The sequence below is a fragment of the Thalassophryne amazonica genome, chromosome 12 (genome assembly GCF_902500255.1).
Source record: "Thalassophryne amazonica chromosome 12, fThaAma1.1, whole genome shotgun sequence".
In the NCBI taxonomy this organism is placed as follows: Eukaryota; Metazoa; Chordata; class Actinopteri; order Batrachoidiformes; family Batrachoididae; genus Thalassophryne; species Thalassophryne amazonica.
The window spans coordinates 20777336-20799480 of record NC_047114.1 but is presented as its reverse complement, the minus strand read 5'-3'; the positions used below and the strand labels follow the sequence as shown (position 1 = coordinate 20799480).

Sequence of the window (22145 nt, the reverse complement as noted above, 5' to 3'; positions counted from 1 at the left end):
TTTGAGATTCGGCACTAAGTATAGCTCAGGATTAGCGTAGTTGAAAGCCACTACGGGTGGTGTGTGGATCTTATGGTGATTGTCTCCTTGCCAGAGACCTACGTTCATGACACTTTTGAGCCTGTAGATGTTTTCAGTAGTGACAATCGGTAAGTTAATTAGAAACGCCATTTCGAGATCCTCTGGGTCTACATAGATTGGGATTGCGCTTCCCAATGCGTACGCGAGGTGAGCTTGTAATGGCATGACTAGACTATGAGTTGCAGACTCGAGAAGTTGGTGGACCAGGGTTAAAGGGACAATGTAGGTTGGAATCCTACCAACGGCAAGGCTGTCAATGGAAGATCCGACGTCCCTGGTCATGTCTGCCATGAGCATATTCAACATCTGTGTGTGCATAGTCTTCCTGCAACACTGACGTTAGTTGGTCAGTTACGCCCACGGTCTTTTTGAGCATGTTGGTATGGGTGTTAAGGATTACCACGGCGTCTCGTACGGTTTGTCCGATAGTCTCAAGACCTTCTCTCTGTACGTTAAGCTGAGCCTGTATTTCAGGGATCACCTCTTGGAGCTCGCTAATGTGTCTCTTTACCGTTGATAGTGTGACGGTGTTAACTGCTGATAAGCCAAAACTGAAGAGTGATCCTACAGCTGAGGCTGCCATTAGCAGACCTCCAATGAACCTCTTCTCTCTTTTGTTGAGTCCACTCAGTTCTGCTTGCGTTGCCGTGAACTTCTCCATCTGGCATAGCATGTGGACTATGTCTGCCTCAGCATGCTTCAGGACAGACTTGGTCCACCGGCTACCTGCCCAGGAGACCAGGTTCACTGTACTGCTGGCGAAATTGGCCCTGTACACTTCTGTGGGGTCGAGCCTGACGAACACCCTCTGTGTGTGCAGGTGGCAGTTTGTTATCAATAGGCCGGGCTGGTCCTTCAGGACGATGCCCGATTCTGGTCCGAATTCAGCCACGTCTGGGGAGCTGTTGGCAACGGTTGCGCTGAGGAGCAACAGGGTCATGAGCCAGGTCATCCTGGCAAACACAACAAACATGGTTAGAAATTTGTCTTAAAGTGGTCAGAGATTTTCTTTTGCTTTTCTGGCTTATAGCACAGAGTTTAAGCTATCTGACTGATTCTTAAATAGAGGGTTAGGCTGTCGCCTCTTTTTCTTTTTGATGTTGAGGCCGGAATTCTCGTGGTGGTTCACCCCCACTACGGTGGTGCTGGTGAGATCACCTGAATTGTTTTATTTGTCCTGTTGGAAGTTAAAGTTATTTTCTCAATTTATCTCGATCGGTGTGATTCGATTGTTTGGGACGCGGCGGTGTCGATATTCCTTCTTTGTGTCCTCTCGACCTAATGAGTGGTTTTAAGTTCTGTCGGCGACTGTGACGTCCCCGGCGAGTCCCATGGGGTTTTTGTGAGGCTTAATTTGGTTGCGGTGTACCCACTTGAAAACTGGTTCTCTTTGACCCTTGCTGACCTTGATTTGGTATACGACGGCAGAGAGTTTGTCAGTCACCAAATACGGTTCTGTCCAACGGGGTAGCAACTTGCGAGTTAACCTGCTTGTTTTCTGGCTGGGTTGCCTGAATGAGTAGTACCAATCCTTGTCCCCCACTTGTATCTCATGGTGGGATGCCTTCTGGTCATAGTAGGCTTTTCGACCTTCTGCGCTTTTGTTCAAGTGTTTTTGAGCAAAGGAGAAGGTGGCTTTCAGATGTTCAGTCAGGTCAGTCATGTATTGTTGAGCCGTATACGCTGTCGCAATGTTTGCCTCCCCTGGCTGGTACAGCAGGTGGAGGGGGAGCGTCATTTGATGGCCTGTCATCATTTGAAAAGGGGAGAACCCCGTCGATTCGTGAGGGGTCGCCCAGATGGCCATGAGGACCAGGGGAAGTTTCACATCCCAGTCTCTGTGGTTGTCTGCCACATATTTGCGCAGGATGGTCACCACTGTTCGGTTGGCCCTTTCCACCTGTCCTGACGACTGAGGGTGGTGGCTGATGTGGAAGTTCGCCTTTACCCCCAGCACTTGCCAGAGCTGTTGCATGACTTCGCTGGTGAAGTGGGTGCCTCTATCCGAGTTTATGCAGATAGGTAGTCCAAATCGTGAAAAGATGTGATTCATCAACAAATAGGCTGTCATCAAGGCTGTATCATTCGGAGCCGGTAGACATTCCAGCCATTTGGTGAAGTCACATGTGACAGTGAGGAAATATTTGTTTCCTCTTGTAGACTTCGTGAGGGGTCCTACCCAGTCGATTTGTAGATCTGACAAAGGGAAGGAAATACCTCTTTTTTGTAAGGGAGCTCCATGAATCGGGTTCACAGGTTGGAATTGGCAACAGACCAAGCAGCCTTTGATGTAATCGCTTACATCCTTCTGCATTTTTGGCCAATATGCCACCTGTCGTATCGCATTGTATGTTGCGTTTGTTCCTCTGTGACCTGCACATGCTGAATTGTGCCCGTGCATCAACATCACCCCCCTGTGGTTACGAGGAACCACTAACGCAGGTGAAGAGAGATCCTCGGAAGCATAGAACAAGATGCCATGGAGCACTCGTAGGTTATCTCGGGCATGGTACAGCTGTTTTAAGTCAGGGACGGAAGCAAAATCATCCTCAGTGAGTGGGTGAACTTGAGGATCAGTGAGGTGTAGCACCATTTTGTTTATGGCCGGATCCAGAGCCTGGAGTGAAGCCAGGTCAGAGTAAGAGAAAGTTGGAGCGACCGAGGCTGTTGTGGGGACGGGAGCTGTGGCAGGGTCTGCAGCAGCAGTCCTGGCACGAGTCACCACTGACACAGCGTGGGTGGGAGGGTGGGGCAAAAGTGCCTCATCGAATGCCCACGGCGTGCCGTCCAGAGCACCTTGCTTGGCTAGTGTGTCAGCCAAGTCATTAAATTCTTTGTCTTGGCCTGGTGTGCGGGAGTGACCTCTGACCTTTTTCCAGTATATCTGGAGGTCATGCGTGGTTATGAGGTGATCAAAAGCCGCAAACAGTTCTTTGTGTTTGACCAATTTCTTGTTGGAGGTCATGAAATGATTGCATTTCCAGCAGGGTAGATGGCACAGAACGCTAAGGCGTGCATAGTTCGAATCTGCGCCACAGCTAACTGGCATGTTATGAATATGCCCACAATTTCGGCATACTGAGAGGACTGTGGTCCCAGCTGGAATTTTTGTGGCTCATGTGGTGTGTTGTCAATCCACCCGATCCCCACTCCTGCCCGGGCGGCTGTTTCATGGTGAAATGAGCAGCCATCCACGTACACAGTGATCATGCCTTGGCAGGCATTTTGGTCAAAGTAGTGGTGACTAGTGGAGTCGGGTGGTGATGCATCTTCGTTAAACGGGTTTTGCGGCCGGTGTGTCTTCGGTGCAGCGCTGGCAAGCAGCTAACCCTGTCCCTAGGGTAGTTTTGCGGTCTTGTGCATACCGCACCTCCATGTCAAAGCTTTGCAGTGCCATCAACCACGAGGTAACTCGTGAGTTTGTTACTACATCTTCTCGCAGTCTTTGACTGTTAAGGAATGTCACTGGTTGGTGATTGGTTTCTACAATGACTTTTTGTCCGCCCAGATAGTTGGCAAAATGTTTCACGGCCAAGACTGTTGCGAGTAGGGCTTTTTCACAGTCACTGAATTTAAGATCTGGCGGTTGTAGCATTTTGCGACCACTTGCCTATCTTTGTCGTACATCTGGTACAGTTCCGCGCTTAGGCATTGATTGGAGAATCCCACCTCTAGGTGGAATTCCTTGCTACAATCATGGTATGCTAGGCATGGGGCTGAGCAGAGTTTGTCTTTCAGAGCCTGTATGGCCTGTTCTTGGGGTTCACCCCATAAGAACGGCGTATCGATTTTGAGCAGGTCTGTCAGTGGTTTCGCCAAATCTGCATAGTTTTCAATGAATTGGCGGGAGTAGTTGCACATTCCCAGCAAGCTGCGCAGTTCTGTTAGGTTTGTAGGCGTTTTGATGTTGGTGATCCCTTGGACTCGTCCAACTTGTGGTTGCACTCCGTCTGGTCCGACAAGGAGGCCCACATAGACCTTGGTCTGACACCATTGACACTTTGAAAGTGAGATTTTTGCACCAGCATTCGTGAGTTGGCTCAGGATGTGGTCTATCTCATCCAAATGTGTGTCTAATGTTGGGTTTCGCATTAGGACATCGTCAACATAGATAAGGATGCCTCGCTTGTTTGCATCGGGGCACACCTTGTTCAAGAAGATGTTAAATTCTGCAGGTGAGTTGGCACAGCCAAATGGGCATCTGGTGAAAGTGTACTGGTGGTTGGCGAAGGTGAATGCCAGTTTGTGTTGATTGTCTTCATGGACAGGGATTGTCCAGAACCCGGAGGCCACGTCAAGCGTGGAAAAGTGTTTTGCGTCTTTTACCTTAGGAAGTTCCTGCTCTAACCGAGTCATCGGCCATCAAGATAGCAACACCTGTTGGTTGAGTTTGGGGTAATCGATGGTAAGTCTCCACTTACCATTTGGTTTGATTACCGGCCATACAGGGGCTGAATAGGTGCTGTTGCACGGTCTTATGATCCCTTTTTCCAATAGGTCATCTATGATTTCCTGTACGGGTTCATAGGATGCCAGAGGAATTTTGTACTGTCGCACGAAGGTGGGCAGTGCATTTGGAGGAGTTGGGATGCGCACAGAGTGGATGTGGGTAAGTCCACAATCCAACGAATCGTTAGCAAAGGACGCTCGGTATTTATAGAGTAGGTCTCTTAGACGTCCTCGTTCCTCATCATTCTTTAAGGCATCTGCTGCTGCTATGACTTGTTCTATCTGAGATGTAAATTCAGAATGAGAACCTGGGTTAAGGTTCAGAGCTGGTTTAGTGTCATTTCCAGCATTCGTTTTGTTTTGCGAGTCAACCGTGAGGACTGTAAGGGTCTGGAGGACCATGTGGTCAGGGTCATCAAAGTCTATTCTGCTGACAGTGTCTTCCTTGGAGATGTTCACTGGAAATACAGCGATTGCTCCTGAGGGTTTGGAAAAAACAACCCCCCGTTGTGAAAAGGGAAGAAGCGATGGAGGGACTTGGCCAAGAACTGGGATGTTCAACTCAAAGTCCTGGAATTCAGTGCTGATTAACCATCCCAGCGGGGTAGCTTTGGGAATCAGGATATCTTCGCCAGTGTCGTTATGCACCATCAAGCGGGTTGTCCGACTTCCTAGGCTCAGAAGTGGAGTGGCTTCCAGAGATAGTCCCAATTTGGTGAAGAGCTGGGATGGCTCGAAGACTGCCTGTGAGTGTTGGAGCCATTGTCCTGGACGTATCACGAGATGGAGTGGTGCATTTTTCAGGTTGGCGGGTATCGTGATGTGACCATCACTCACTACCTGAGATGCATCAGGGATCAATTGTCCAGACCTTAGATACTCTGGATCGGAGTAAGCTGGGTCATTGTGTGCTCTGGTCAAGGACCAGAGGACCTGATTGACTCTGTCAACCTGCATCTCCAATTGGACAGGGAGGTCGCCTCCTATGTAGACAGAGCGTGGTATGTTTGGAACGACTAAGAATGAGTGGCTCAATTCTCGTCGGTTCCAGCGCATTCTGAGTGTGCAGATTCCAGTTGCCTTGAGTACGGTCTGGGGTAGAGGGTCCTTTGGAAAATGGCAATGTTTTTTCAAGTATAAAATGTCTAGATTGGATTTGCTCAATGAGTCAAACAGACTTTGACTAATAGCTGATCTTTCGGCCCAAAGAGCCAGAGCTACGTCAGCAGTGTGTGTGTTTTCCAAATGCAGACCATCTACTACCAGAGGGCAGTACTCACTCACATTATTGTCCTTTGACAGCTTACAGAGGAAAGTGTCCTTCTCGGCCAGCAGTGCATCTGGGGGCCATGAAGCATTCCACGGGTCAACAGCAGACGGAATGTCCGCTGTGACCATGTCGCATGGGGGTTCTGTATCATCTTGGATCTCAATGGCATAACATTGGGGCTTTTCCGGATGAGTCACCTCAGGCGGGTGAGGGTGACAGACCTGTGCCCACAGTTTTAACTGTTTGAAATCGATGAGGGGTTCAAACCAGTTGAGAAAATCTTTCCCTATGAGGAAGGGAATGGTGTCGAGTGCTGATATGTACACGGGATGTACCAATCTCATGGGTCTGCAATCCTCTTCTCAGAGAGGTTGCCTAAGAATTTCCATACGGGTGGTTGTCCAGTTATAACGGATGCTGGATCAGCGCGTGATCTCTTGTCCTGATCAACCTGGACTACCAAGATGGCACTGGGAGGACCAGACTTGGTCTCTCCTGGTTCTTGGTCCCCATCTGAAAGGTACAGTGTCTCAGGATGTGGGTCCTGGGATGGTGACGCTAACGGGTTGTCTACACTCTCGTATAGGTCTTCCTCAATTGCCTCTGGCGGAGTTTGTGAAGACACCAGGTGCGTGGTTGGAGCTATGCGGTTAGCTTTCTTTTTGGCCTTTTCATCCTCAAATTCCTGGAGGAGGCCTTTCATGATCTTCCGGATTTCTTGGTGGAGGCTTGAGTCCACATACTTACCTGAGTGCTTGGACCGGTCTCTTTCTCTGGAGTCTCGGTTCCAAGTGCTCTTATTGTTGCATCCAGGTGGTCCTTGATGTGGGTGTCTGAAACCCTGTCATCCTTGGGATCGGTCACCTGGGTACTCAGGTCAGTCATCGGGGTGATCTTCCCATGTGGTGGGCTTCGCCCACTGTCTGGGTTTGAACTTATTTCCCCGAATTTTAGCAGATTCGGAGCCCTCTCTGGTTCAGAAGTTACTTTGGTTTTGTGGGGACCACTGCGGTTTTGCTCGTGGTCCACTTCGATCCTTGGGTCGGCTTCTGACAGATGATCTCATCTGTCGAGGGTAGGTAGTGGCAGAGTCATTATGAGGTTTGAATGACCCCTCGGAGGTGCCTTCAAGCTCGAGGGTAGGTCTAGGGGCTTCAAGGCTGAGGATCGTTTTGTCCTTGGATTTACCCTCTCTCTTAATTTGTTTTGCAAAACCTTTCGTAGCAAGGTCACGCAGGTACTGTATGGGAGCCTCATTGGGATCTCCCAGGATTCCCAGATGATGGCTCATGTTAGGGTGGAGGTTCTCAAGGAACAAGGTTTTAAAATTAAGGTCCTCTTCCATACCTGGTTCATTTCGGGTGCCGAAATAGGTACAGAGAAGCCTGTTGTAATATTGTTGGGGCGCCTGCCTTGTTTGACGGCCATAGCAGCGGCTAGGCCTGTCCGAACAGAGTGATCTGAATATTCTTTTTCTAATGCTAAGCTAAGTTTAGCAAAGTCTTGTTGTACCTCCGCGGGTTGACGCTCACCGAACCAGCTGACCTCGCGGCTGGAAGTCCGCTTGATGAGGTAGATGTAATGTTCACCGGCAGCATGAGTGAAATCCCTAAGGTAATAGCGTATGTTGTTTAAATACGCATGTGTCGGGGGAGCCTCCTGGAATTGGCTCAAAACGGTTAATAAGCCGTGCAATCTTGTCCAGCTCCTTGTCATTAAGGACTGTGGTAGGACGCATCTTAGTGGGAAGGAGCGGCGGTGTCTCTCGATACCCATGATAAGGAGGTTGGAACTCCTGAGGATGCGACATGGGTCCTGATAGGGGTTCAGGGCGCACTTCCTTGCGGTCTGTGGTGGTCAACATTTGTGTTCCGCTTTTCCACATGACTTTTGGTCAGGGTCTCCCAGTGATTGGGAGTTTAATTGTCATTCACGCTTTAATGATTGCACTTCAGCATTGAGGCGCTCATTTTGTTCTCGAGTATTGTCTAAAAGATTTTGTGTATCTGTCAGACGTCTCAGCACCTCGTGAGTCTTCAGCTTTTCAGACTCCAAAATGTCTTCATGCTTTCCAGCATGACTCTTCAATGTTTTAAGCTCACCATACGCCTGTTGGAGTAAATCATGAGCTTCTCCTTGTTCTCGATGCGCGGAGCTAAGTTCAGTTTGTAACTCCTTAATCTCATTGTCACATTCCTGAAGAGTTTCTTTCAGGAGTAAGGTTTGGTCTTTAGCTCCAGGATCAGATGCGGTATCTGATTCATTGGGCTGATCTGGGGAAGCCTGTAGGTCTTCCAGTTTTTCTTCAGCAAGGGTTAAAGACTGTTGTGTTTCTTCTAATCGCTGTCTCAGGAGTTTATTCTCCTCACGCAATTTGATACTTTGTTCTTTCTGTCTTTTTATAGAAAGAGCTGATTTGTCCATGAGTGATCCGCGTTTTTGAGCTTCAGGGCTGTGGCAATGGCTAGCTTGCCAAGCACTGTAGCCAGGTTTTTTCTTTTCCACAGTTGTTGCTAATGTCTGACTGATGAGTTCAGACATTTCAGCAACCATGCCTTCGCGCGTGGCTTGTTGCATGTCGTGTAAGTAGCCAGGCAATATTTCGGCGGTCAGGTCGGATAAGACCTCTTTTAAAAGCCCACCTGAGTCGCTACAACCTTGGCTTTCCAGGTCGGTAAAAGTTCTTGGTTTGTTGTCACTGGGCGTGGCCATGTTGGCTTTCTGTGATGACGGTTAGACAGCGTCCACCAGAAACAAAACAATAAAGAATTGACAACAAAATAACAAGATGAGCGATAATAAAAATATTTACAGATGATCCAGCTGCAGAAGTGTGAAAGGGATTAGTGAGTTAACTGCAGGTGAAACCAGCAGTGGAGAATTCACACAAATGCAAAAGGAAAATATTGAGGAGTGTTATTCGTTGTGTTATGTACACACAAGTACAACTTTCCTTTGTTTAGTTATCGTGATGTAACACCAATATTCTCTGTTTAGAATTGCTATGGGTTACACTTTGGTAAAGCTTCAGCACTTTCACTCTAAAAAGAAATCACTCCTGAAGGAACTTTTTCTAACTCCGCGCGCGGAGCCGCATGGCGCAAAGCAACGCCGTGATGAAGCCTCACAGGACATGTTGGGGCATGTCCAGCTCATGCACAATTTCTCGGATACTCACACGACTGAAAAGCAACCGGAAGCCATCTGAGCCACCTGAAAGCCGTACTGTGAGACCAACACGGAGGTGGTTTTGTCCCACGCCATGAGCGGCATGGTGGCGCAATCCTCTGCTTCTCTTTCCATGAAAAAAACTCCTGTAACAGTAGAATGTGCCGAAAAAGTGCTGATGTCCACGCCTTCTGCCTTTTTTGTGAAAGTTAGACGATGTCCCGGATCAACAAAGCCTTCACGTTGAAAATGATCTGCTTGTTTGAGTGGGGTTTGAGCTTGTCGATCGGCGCTCGGAGCGCGCCGCGCTCTCAGACGCTGTGGGCGGTCTTTAAACTGGCTGGAGCACTTCTTAATCTGTGTAATCCCCATAAAATCGTCTCTGAAAGCCATCTAAATTTTTCAAATGGTGTCCACCTGGAGGTCTCTCACAGTTTCTGGAAAAATTTGATGCAGCAAAGCTCCAAATCGTTCAGACATTTATTCGCAATAAAAATCCGACGAGAGGGGTGGACCACTGCTCACTCAAAGCCTGCTCACAGGCGAATGACGCAACCGACAGGTGTGAAAAAACTCATGCATGCGCACGAAGGTTCAAGCTTGGCTGATGCAATCACACGTGATTCAAATCCATATGGTTTTTGCAGAAAATAAAAAGGTATGATACTTTTTGGACAGACCTCGTATGTGTGTTCTTGATTAGTATCAAGACGGTGGAATAAAAGATTAATATTTCCAATTACAATTGGAGAAGCGACTTAAAAGAGTTAAAAAAATGATTATGCAAGATAAGACTTGATAATAAATGTTTCAGTTAATAGTAGTTATTCTTTTAAGTGGTAGGAAAAAGTTAAAAAGTCGCTGGAAATTATATACATGCAGTACAGTCTAGTTACCAGCAGTCGGTGGACTATCCGGTTACTGTAGCATGTTGTTATGTTGTTAGCGGGAGCTAGGCTAACTGGTCAGGCGCATTAGCTGCGGTGGTTAGCACCTGGGTTAATTCAATGATCGGAGCCTTGGCGTTTAAGAGCAGCTAACGGCCTGTTAGCATGCTATTGCCTCTGGCTTCCGATGGCTGATTAGTGTTCAGTCTGGGTTTAGGTGGCCGTTAGCACAGCTGTGGAAGCTAGTGCGTGGTTAGCGCTCTGTTAGCAGGCCCGTACTGTCAACGCGTCACGCCGACAGCGGAAATCGATTGAACAAAAATTACACAGACTGATTAACATGCAGGTTTCATGCAGTTAGTGACCGTTAGAAGCAGCTTGGTTCACCAAGTAATGCTTAATGAAACAAATCGTTGTGATTTTCAACACCGCTCATGGGCCGTTAAGCTGTTCGGAGTGGGTGCAAAGATGGCGACTGTTTACGTCGTGCGTGTGACTTAACGCAGTTTGACGGCAGTGCGTGAAGCTGTTGATGACGTCGTGGACGTGTTTCGCACACAGAGGGGGTTTGAAGCAGGAAACCGCCTCCTCTTCAAACTTTTCCACTCAACAACAATAAATTCTTAAAAACGTGCTTGTTTTTCGCAAAATGGTGGACGCGGCGGTCCTTTGGAACAATACAGCACTTTTAAAACACAAGATGGTGGACACGGGGTCCCCCTCCCTTTTCTCTCAAACAAGCTTCTGACCAGGATGTCTCGTCAGTCAGGGAAGCAACCACTGGCAATCCTTTCTGGATATAGGCTCAGTGTAACATCAAAATCTCAGCTCACGCAAACCGTGGCTGGACAATCAGAGCACAACGTGCTGACTGACTCACAAGCTAATTTAACTAGTCCCTTGGAGTCATGAATACAGTGATTACAATAACTGGAATCTCGCAATTTTGCAATATGTATCCGGGTCAGCAGTTTAAATCTGGAAACTCGCAGAATTTAACTGTCACCGAGGCCTCACATTAAACATGAATTTCTCATGTGGAAATAACACAGCGCTTTCTTTTTTCCTCTTTCTCTCACATGCACACGCACACAGTTGAATAAGGACAGATTAAGTTGCTCTATACGCTTCCAACTTAATTGACTGTATTTTCTGTATGACTCACAGAGGTTCAGACCTGATACGTGCGCCTCACACGGGGCACCAATATATTGTAGGGAACAGAGTCACAGGATGAATATAATAATGTTTTGGAATATTGAAAATTATCACTTGTGGATAATTTTACCTCGGGGCACCACCTAGTTCAAAGGATAGGTCCCTATTATTCGTTAATTGATTAGTCTCAATTTAATTACTCAGTCTCAGTTTCTAAAGGATAAGCTCCGCAGGTCAGATCCGACACCCTCTGTAAAACCATACAAAAATCACAGACAACTTCACACGTTTAAGATATTTATTTAACTCTGGCAGGATTTAAATAACAGGACATATCACAGTGATCAATTTAATGATGACAAATGAGCAATGATTATATGATGTTCAGATAATTTGGTTTTGTAGCGTGAGTTTTAGGAGTAAGATTGTCCTAATTTAACAAGTAATTACTTTTGTATTTGTTAACCTGAGAGAAGATTAATGATTTTGAATAGAGTTAAATAAAGCCACTCTGTTTATCTGACAACATAGCCCGGTCTTACTTTGCGCAGTGCAGTGGGTCTCCGTGAGGTCCGATGCTGGAATCGTCTGGTTCAGTCGACGCTTTGTCCGCCACCAGTGGTGGGCACACTTCCGATAATCCGATAATTATCGAAGAATGTTTTCATTATCGGATTATCTTTTTAGATAAATTTAAAAACCATCATCGGACTAATTATCTTACGATGAATTACCGTCCGATAACTTTTAGACCGATAACGTACTAAACAAAGCTGAACAGTGAAAAACATTTTTAAAACTGTTAAAGCTGTTGAGACCTACCTGTTAAAAGTTTCCTAATAGGCATGTTGTTCTACTCTCTGCAATCAGAAACCACTCTATTGTCTGTAAGCATAGGAGAACTAACAACCAAAAAAATAATAATTTCCTTTAACACCATACTAATATAATCGCAATGTCACCAAGTCATCCAGAGGCATACATGTTTAACTTATGGTTCAAATTTTAACCACTCATTTTAGACATTATTTAAAATTATTGTCATGTCTGAAGTTTATAAAGTGAAAATATCAGATATATGTTTTCGTTTTAAAGTAATGTGCTAATTTTTAAGGTTTTGTGAGCACATGCTGTGCCAGGCAGCAATGCATTATGGATAGCATAAGGTAATCTCAGACGTTCACGACAGGACAAATGTATTTCAGATACTCTGTTCAGGGTCCACAGATCTGGAATCTGGCTTGTCAGAATAAAGGTTTGAGAGTCTTTATTCTCTATCAAAAATCAAATATTCATCTTTCGTCGTCGCCTTTTTGGAAGCTTGATCAAATCAGAATTTAATGTAAAAATAGCTGACTTTAGAAGAAAAATGTTTGTGAAAGGAATTTGGAGTTTGACGAAGAAAAAGGTTTTAATTTGAAAATTTGAAAAAAGGAAGTTAAATGCGCCGGCACATTTAACTTGAACAAAGGTTGCAAAAGTTATCTGTTGGAAAAATAAGTAAATTCTTGTCGGTACGCCAAATAAGAATGAGTCTTAAGTAGCACGTGGCATTAAACAAAGAGTCATAAATCTTACTAATGACGGCTTAGGCATGTCTTTAGACTCAAGAAAAGTGGAGAAGAGTAAAGAGTAAAAGGGAAAAGCGTAAGAGCAAGAAAGCGAATTCCCGGGCGTGAGCGCTTTTAAAGGTTTAATAAGCTCCACCCCCAAGAATTCTGGGTAACGTAGTTTCTGGAGTTTCCTTTGTCTAGTTTTATATATATAAATCAACGTGGCTCCAACAATCCGCTTTGAAACCAAACCACGTCCTGCAGAATAAATCTTGTAACTGGTTTACCTGGAATTATATACCACACACACACACCTATATATATATATATATATATATATATATATATATATATATATATATATATATATATATATATATATATATATATATATATATATATATATAAAACTCGATTTCAACCAGAGAAGCTTTGCCATAATCGGTGAATCAAGAGTAATCCTTCAGTGAGCTGTTTTTTTACTTTTTATTTTAGTGTTAAAAACCTCTTTTCAGGACTTTTGGTGAAGAAGGTGTCTTTCTGTGGAGGTTTTTTTTATGTGAGAGGGGAGTTGAGTTGCATCTGGTTTGGAGTGCTGATAAGAATTCACAGCTCTGTGTGGAATGCTCTTTGGGTACCCTTAAATCTTGAAAGTGTTGGGGGTTTGTTGACAGATCCAAGCTGTGCATGGCTTAGAGTGTCTCCTCTTTGACACCTGGAGATATACCAGGCCTTGCTGTATGGAGTTTATCTTTGTTTGAAGGAACTCCATGGCCTCATCTTAATGCAGGGTTAAGATGTTGGTTGTTTGATCACAGCTTTCCCGCTACAAGTCCTTTGGGCGGATGTAATAAATAAAAATTTACGTAATAAAATACACATACAACAATTTAAAATACACAAGTATAAAGGTCAACATGTGCAATTGATCATGTGTTAAGTTGCTGCCGGTGTGTCGTGAGCGTCTTGCGTGGTAGCACCTTGACATCGGTGTGTGAGTGTGTCTGTGTGAATGTGTGGCATAATTTTAAAGCAGTTTGAGCTTCTGATGCAGATGGAAATGTGCTACATAAATGTAGTCCATTTACCATGTCCAAGAAGGTGGTGGGAGGTGTGGTGTGGGTGTGTGTGGGTGTGTGGGTGTGTGGGTGGGTGGGGGTTATTGTCAATGCTTAACAATAACCCCCCGGTGTCTTGCCCAACAAGACACGCGTGTTGGGCAAGACAGGCGTGTCCACAGGGTTGGAGTGTCTACATACTTCGATTTAGTATGTGGACACGTTCTAAGTCCTGCGTAATTTTTATGGCCCACACGGCGCTTGCACAGTGAGGCGGGGGTGAGGGTTGTCCTTCCGAAATTTGTTTGCTGCAACGTAGCTCGGCACCTATTGCTCACAGAAACGTCATATTTCGTGGGTACATGCCTTGGAGGAGTACTTTCAAGGTCACCAGTGGTCACAACTGTCCAATCCTTCGCCACAACATAGCTCGGCACCTATTGCTCGCAAAAACTACATATATAGTGGGTACATGCCTTGGAGGAGTACTTCGCATGGGTTTGAAGGGTGGCGATCTTGACCTACTTTTCAAGGTCACCAGTGGTCACAACTGTCAAATCCTTCGCCTGAAATTTGTTCGTCGCAATGTACCTCAGCACATTTTGCTCGCAGAAACTTTGAATTTCGTGGGTACATGCCTTGGAGGAGTACTCCGCATGGGTTCGAAGTCCAGTGACCTTGACCAACTTTTAAAAAATTTCCAATAGTTGCATTTGTTTGAAGGCTACTGGGCTTTTTTATGGTCACTGTTGGCCACATCCTCGAAATAAATATAATGTCAATCTCCAGTTTTTCCACTGTGTATCCCAGTTTACATAAAACACATAAGGATTCAACCAAATACCTATCCCACACATGTACATATTACTGCACTGTACATGGAAAATAGTACTGCGCGCGGGGCATTTCGTGATGAATGTCTCAAATAAAAAATAAAGGTACAAAGTTAGCTCTATATAATTGGTCAAAAGATGGTGTAATAAAAATCCCCAAATACTCAAAAACCCGTTAGGAGACCATTTAAAGGGAAATGGAGGATCTATAGTTGATATAATTGAAAGAGAACCAAGGGGCATAGCCTCTGATTTGGTCAAATTAATCTTATAACCAGAAAATCTCCTACATCTGTCAATCACATCAATAAGACCTGGTATAGATGTTTCAGGATTGGTCAGGAGAATTAGAACATCATCTGCATACAATGTTATTTTATGTAACAGCTGTCCGATATCTAAACTGTGTATTGCAGGTGTCGCCCTTATAGCGTCAGCAATTGGCTCTATAGCTAAAGCAAATAAAAGAGGCGATAGAGGACAACCCTGCATCACACTTCTGTAAGTGTTTAAGTAGTCAGACCAGACTCTGTTAGGCAAAACAGCTGGTTGTGGTCCAGTATATATAATTTTAACCCATTTTTCAAAATTCTCCCCAACCCAAATTTACACAATGTGTACAATAAGAACAACCACTCAATTTGGTCAGCAAGCCCATTTAACTGAATTCTGCACAGTAAAATCACCAGTGTAAGACAAACACTGACAGTGTTAAATTAACACTGCCAATGTACATATAGTCCGACTCTGGTCAGAGAGGGACCATATGTTCACTGGCAGTGTTAATTTAACACTGGTGATTTTACTGTGTGTATTTATCTTGTAATTATTTGGTGGTGTTGCTGCACTTAGGTTCACCAAATTTTTAACTCTCTTAAACAATTATTTTTTTTAACAGTTTGAAACATGAAAAGGTTTTTTTGAGTGTCACCACTCTGTATCATGAGGCATTACTGATAGGATTGACTTAATATTGAAATCTGAACACTGTGCTGCCTGAAAGCCAAACCTTTTGGCAGGATGTGGGACTCATAATCCGCTTCCTTTCACTTGCTGTCACATTGATTCTGACACAAAAGTTATTTATGATTCTACACTCAACAAAAATATAAATGCAACACTTTTGGTTTTGCTCCCATTTTGTATGAGATGAACTCAAAGATATAAAACTTTTTCCACATACACAATATCACCATTTCCCTCAAATATTGTTCACAAACCAGTCTAAATCTGTGATAGTGAGCACTTCTCCTTTGCTGAGATAATCATCCCACCTCACAGGTGTGCCATACCAAGATGCTGATTAGACACCATGATTAGTGCACAGGTGTGCCTTAGACTGTCCACAATAAAAGGCCACTCTGAAAGGTGCAGTTTTGTTTTATTGGGGGGGGGGGGGGATACCAGTCAGTATCTAGTGTGACCACCATTTGCCTCATGCAGTGCAACACATCTCCTTCACATAGAGTTGATCAGGTTGTCAATTGTGACCTGTGGAATGTTGGTCCACTCCTCTTCAATGGCTGTGCGAAGTTGCTGGATATTGGCAGGAACTGGTACACGCTGTCGTATACGCCGGTCCAGAGCATCCCAAACATGCTCAATGGGTGACATGTCTGGTGAGTATGCCGGCCATGCAAGAACTGGGACATTTTCAGCTTCCAAGAATTGTGTACAGATCCTTGCAACATGGGGCCGTGCATTATCCTGCTGCAACATGAGGTGATGTTCTTGGATGTATGGCACAACAATGGGCCTCAGGATCTCGTCACGGTATCTCTGTGCATTCAAAATGCCATCAATAAAATGCACCTGTGTTCTTCGTCCATAACAGACGCTTGCCCATACCATAACCCCACCGCCACCATGGGCCACTCAATCCACAACATTGACATCAGAAAACCGCTCACCCACACGACGCCACACACGCTGTCTGCCATCTGCCCTGAACAGTGTGAACCGGGATTCATCCGTGAAGAGAACACCTCTCCAACGTGTCAAACGCCAGCGAATGTGAGCATTTGCCCACTCAAGTCGTTTATGACGACAAACTGGAGTCAGGTCGAGACCCCGATGAGGATGACGAGCCTGCAGATGAGCTTCCCTGAGACGGTTTCTGACAGTTTGTGCAGAAATTCTTTGGTTATGCAAACCGATTGTTTCAGCAGCTGTCCGAGTGGCTGGTCTCAGACGATCTTGGAGGTGAACATGCTGGATGTGGAGGTCCTGGGCTGGTGTGGTTACACGTGGTCTGCGGTTGTGAGGCTGGTTGGATGTACTGCCAAATTCTCTGAAACGCCTTTGGAGACGGCTTATGGTAGAGAAGTGAACATTCAATACACGAGCAACAGCTCTGGTTGACATTCCTGCTGTCAGCATGCCAATTGCACGCTCCCTCAAATCTTGCGACATCTGTGGCATTGTGCTGTGTGATAAAACTGCACCTTTAAAGAGTGGCCTTTTATTGTGGGCAGTCTAAGTCTAAGGCACACCTGTGCACTAATCATGGTGTCTAATCAGCATCTTGATATGGCACACCTGTGAGGTGGGATGGATTATCTCAGCAAAGGAGAAGTGCTCACTATCACAGATTTAGACTGGTTTGTGAACAATATTTGAGGGAAATCAATCAATCAATCAATCAATTTTTTTATATAGCACCAAATCACAACAAACAGTTGCCCCAAGGCGCTTTATATTGTAAGGCAAGGCCATACAATAATTATGTAAAACCCCAACGGTCAAAACGACCCCCTGTGAGCAAGCACTTGGCTACAGTGGGAAGGAAAACTCCCTTTTAACAGGAAGAAACCTCCAGCAGAACCAGGCTCAGGGAGGGCAGTCTTCTGCTGGGACTGGTTGGGGCTGAGGGAGAGAACCAGGAAAAAGACATGCTGTGGAGGGGAGCAGAGATCGATCACTAATGATTAAATGCAGAGTGGTGCATACAGAGCAAAAAGAGAAAGAAACAGTGCATCATGGGAACCCCCCAGCAGTCTAACGTCTATATCAGCATAACTAAGGGATGGTTCAGGGTTACCTGATCCAGCCCTACTATAAGCTTTAGCAAAAAGGAAAGTTTTAAAGCCTAATCTTAAAAGTAGAGAGGGTGTCTGTTTCCCTGATCTGAATTGGGAGCTGGTTCCACAGGAGAGGAGCCTGAAAGCTGAAGGCTCTGCCTCCCATTCTACTCTTACAAACCCTAGGAACTACAAGTAAGCCTGCAGTCTGAGAGCGAAGCGCTCTATTGGGGTGATATGTACTACGAGGTCCCTAAGATAAGATGGGACCTGATTATTCAAAACCTTATAAGTAAGAAGAAGAATTTTAAATTCTATTCTAGAATTAACAGGAAGCCAATGAAGAGAGGCCAATATGGGTGAGATATGCTCTCTCCTTCTAGTCCCCGTCAGTACTCTAGCTGCAGCATTTTGAATTAACTGAAGGCTTTTTAGGGAACTTTTAGGACAACCTGATAAGAATGAATTACAATAGTCCAGCCTAGAGGAAATAAATGCATGAATTAGTTTTTCAGCATCACTCTGAGACAAGACCTTTCTGATTTTAGAGATATTGCGTAAATGCAAAAAAGCAGTCCTACATATTTGTTTAATATGCGCTTTGAATGACATATCCTGATCAAAAATGACTCCAAGATTTCTCACAGTATTACTAGAGGTCAGGGTAATGCCATCCAGAGTAAGGATCTGGTTAGACACCATGTTTCTAAGATTGTGGGGCCAAGTACAATAACTTCAGTTTTATCTGAGTTTAAAAGCAGGAAATTAGAGGTCATCCATGTCTTTATGTCTGTAAGACAATCCTGCAGTTTAGCTAATTGGTGTGTGTCCTCTGGCTTCATGGATAGATAAAGCTGGGTATCATCTGCGTAACAATGAAAATTTAAGCAATACCGTCTAATAATACTACCTAAGGGAAGCATGTATAAAGTGAATAAAATTGGTCCTAGCACAGAACCTTGTGGAACTCCATAATTAACCTTAGTCTGTGAAGAAGATTCCCCATTTACATGAACAAATTGTAATCTATTAGACAAATATGATTCAAACCACCGCAGCGCAGTGCCTTTAATACCTATGGCATGCTCTAATCTCTGTAATAAAATTTTATGGTCAACAGTATCAAAAGCAGCACTGAGGTCTAACAGAACAAGCACAGAGATGAGTCCACTGTCCGAGGCCATAAGAAGATCAATTGTAACCTTCACTAATGCTGTTTCTGTGCTATGATGAATTCTAAAACCTGACTGAAACTCTTCGAATAGACCATTCCTCTGCAGATGATCAGTTAGCTGTTTTACAACTACCCTTTCAAGAATTTTTGAGAGAAAAGGAAGGTTGGAGATTGGCCTATAATTAGCTAAGATAGCTGGGTCAAGTGATGGCTTTTTAAGTAATGGTTTAATTACTGCCACCTTAAAAGCCTGTGGTACATAGCCAACTAACAAAGATAGATTGATCATATTTAAGATCGAAGCATTAAATAATGGTAGGGCTTCCTTGAGCAGCCTGGTAGGAATGGGGTCTAATAAACATGTTGATGGTTTGGATGAAGTAACTAATGAAAAATAACTCAGACAGAACAATCGGAGAGAAAGAGTCTAACCAAATACCGGCATCACTGAAAGCAGCCAAGATAACGATACGTCTTTGGGATGGTTATGAGTAATTTTTTCTCTAATAGTTAAAATTTTGTTAGCAAAGAAAGTCATGAAGTCATTACTAGTTAAAGTTAATGGAATACTCAGCTCAATAGAGCTCTGACTCTTTGTCAGCCTGGCTACAGTGCTGAAAAGAAACCTGGGGTTGTTCTTATTTTCTTCAATTAGTGATGAGTAGAAAGATGTCCTAGCTTTATGGAGGGCTTTTTTTATAGAGCAACAGACTCTTTTTCCAGGCTAAGTGAAGATCTTCTAAATTAGTGAGACGCCATTTCCTCTCCAAATTACGGGTTATCTGCTTTAAGCTACGAGTTTGTGAGTTATACCACGGAGTCAGGCACTTCTGATTTAAAGCTCTCTTTTTCAGAGGAGCTACAGCATCCAAAGTTGTCTTCAATGAGGATGTAAAACTATTGACGAGATACTCTATCTCACTTACAGAGTTTAGGTAGCTACTCTGCACTGTGTTGGTATATGGCATTAGAGAACATAGAGAAGGAATCATATCCTTAAACCTAGTTACAGCGCTTTCTGAAAGACTTCTAGTGTAATGAAACTTATTCCCCACTGCTGGGTAGTCCATCAGAGTAAATGTAAATGTTATTAAGAAATGATCAGACAGAAGGGAGTTTTCAGGGAATACTGTTAAGTCTTCTATTTCCATACCATAAGTCAGAACAAGATCTAAGATATGATTAAAGTGGTGGGTGGACTCATTTACTTTTTGAGCAAAGCCAATAGAGTCTAATAATAGATTAAATGCAGTGTTGAGGCTGTCATTCTCAGCATCTGTGTGGATGTTAAAATCGCCCACTATAATTATCTTATCTGAGCTAAGCACTAAGTCAGACAAAAGGTCTGAAATTCACAGAGAAACTCACAGTAACGACCAGTGGACGATAGATAATAACAAATAAAACTGGTTTTTGGGACTTCCAATTTGGATGGACAAGACTAAGAGTCAAGCTTTCAAATGAATTAAAGCTCTGTCCGGGTTTTTGATTAATTAATAAACTGGAATGGAAGATTGCTGCTAATCCTCCGCCCCGGCCCGTGCTACGAGCATTCTGACAGTTAGTGTGACTCGGGGGTGTTGACTCATTTAAACTAACATATTCATCCTGCTGTAACCAGGTTTCTGTAAGGCAGAATAAATCAATATGTTGATCAATTATTATATCATTTACCAACAGGGACTTAGAAGAGAGAGACCTAATGTTTAATAGACCACATTTAACTGTTTTAGTCTGTGGTGCAGTTGAAGGTGCTATATTATTTTTTCTTTTTGAATTTTTATGCTTAAATAGATTTTTGCTGGTTATTGGTGGTCTAGGAGCAGGCACCGTCTCTACGGGGATGGGGTAATGAGGGGATGGCAGGGGGAGAGAAGCTGCAGAGAGGTGTGTAAGACTACAACTCTGGAAATGGTGATATTGTGTATGTGGAAAAAGTTTTAGATCTTTGAGTTCATCTCATACAACATGGGAGCAAAACCAAAAGTGTTGCGTTTATATTTTTGTTGAGTGTATGTTGCCAAGTCAAATCTTTAATTCCAGACATCTTCAATTACATAGTGACTAGGTAGAATCAAAGGTGGATGTAAGATATCGACATTGTTATTCTGACTAGACATACATCAAGTACAAGATACATTATTCTGTCTGAAACCTAATTAAGATATCTATTAAAGACATTGTTGATCTTTTGAATTGAGGGGACTTAAAGATACACTGAACTTGAATTATGACGAGTAAATAATCTCTTGTTCATATGTGAAACTGGATTTACAGATATTAACAATTCAATTAGAGTTATCGACAATAAAGTTTAGATATCTCCATCAACTTCTCATTGAAAATAACAGAAGATCCGGTGTACCATCTGCCACTCACAGCCAACATGTGAACACAGCATTATATGATTCTGTGGCTGTGTTTGGAAAAACTGTGCATCATGCAACTTTTGTCTGGCGCACCTCCAGTTCCAGCTTCATGGAGGAATGAAACAGAGAAGGATTTTAAGACAAATCAAATCTCTTGCTGAATTTTCACATTTTCATGGAGTCCTTTTCTGTTCCAGTCCAATTGTGAAACTGTATCATGAATAACAACAGCTCACTGTGGTAAAATAGAAGAATTAAAGTCCACATTTGAGTCAGTGAATGAAGCGAAATAAAACAATATTTAAGAAATGACACAACTCACATAAACTCCAGATTCTCAGTAACAAATTAGATTCAGTTTTTTGTAAATAAAGATGTTTATGTGGAACAACGTCTGTGTCTCTGTGTGTCCAGAATCTGTCAGACTGGTTAATGGGTCCAGTCTGTGTTCAGGCAGACTGGAGGTGAAGTTGAACCAGTCCTGGTCCTCAGTGTGTGAAGATGACTTTGACCAGCAGGATGCACAGGTGGTCTGCAGGGAGCTGGGCTGTGGGCCTCCTACAGTCCTCCAGGGGGCGCTCTATGAAGAAATAGAGCCTCCAAAGTGGACCAAAGAGTTCCACTGTAGAGGAAATGAGTCTGGTCTATTCGCCTGTGGAAGTTCAGGCTCAGACAGAAACTCCTGCTCACCTGGTAAAGCTGCTGGACTCACCTGCTCAGGTAGAAGAGCAGCTGCAGCTTTGACTCAGCTTCTAATCAAACTTTTTACTTTTTTAACTAATGACTTTGTGTTCAGAGTCTGTCAGGTTGGTGGGAGGAGCCAGTCGCTGTGCTGGTACACTGGAGGTGAAAGTCCAGGAAGACTGGAGACCAGTGGAGGACTATTACTAGACCATGAAGACAGCAGATGTGGTGTGTCGAGATCTGAACTGTGGCTCTGCTGTTGATATAGAAAGTAGAAATGTTTCTTCACACAGACCTGTGCTGGAGATCACTGCTATGTGTGTTCAGTCTGGATCTGCACTGAGGGAATGTCGGACATCTTCTTATTCTTCTTCCAAAATACTTTAGATCACCTGTTCAGGTAAGTCCATCAGTGACATCATAAATGAGAGCTTCATTCAG

The 22145-nt window shown here is 44.0% G+C and overlaps 1 long non-coding RNA gene across 1 annotated transcript in view; it reads left to right on the top strand.

Annotated features, from left to right (window-relative positions):
* LOC117521403 overlaps positions 1 to 21621 on the top strand; it is an 84663-nt gene extending 63042 nt beyond the window's left edge. The window contains exon 3 of the long non-coding RNA XR_004563930.1: positions 21435 to 21621. This is a non-coding gene — a long non-coding RNA (uncharacterized LOC117521403). The remainder of the gene's footprint in view (positions 1 to 21434) is intronic.
* The last annotated feature ends 524 nt before the right edge of the window (positions 21622 to 22145 follow it).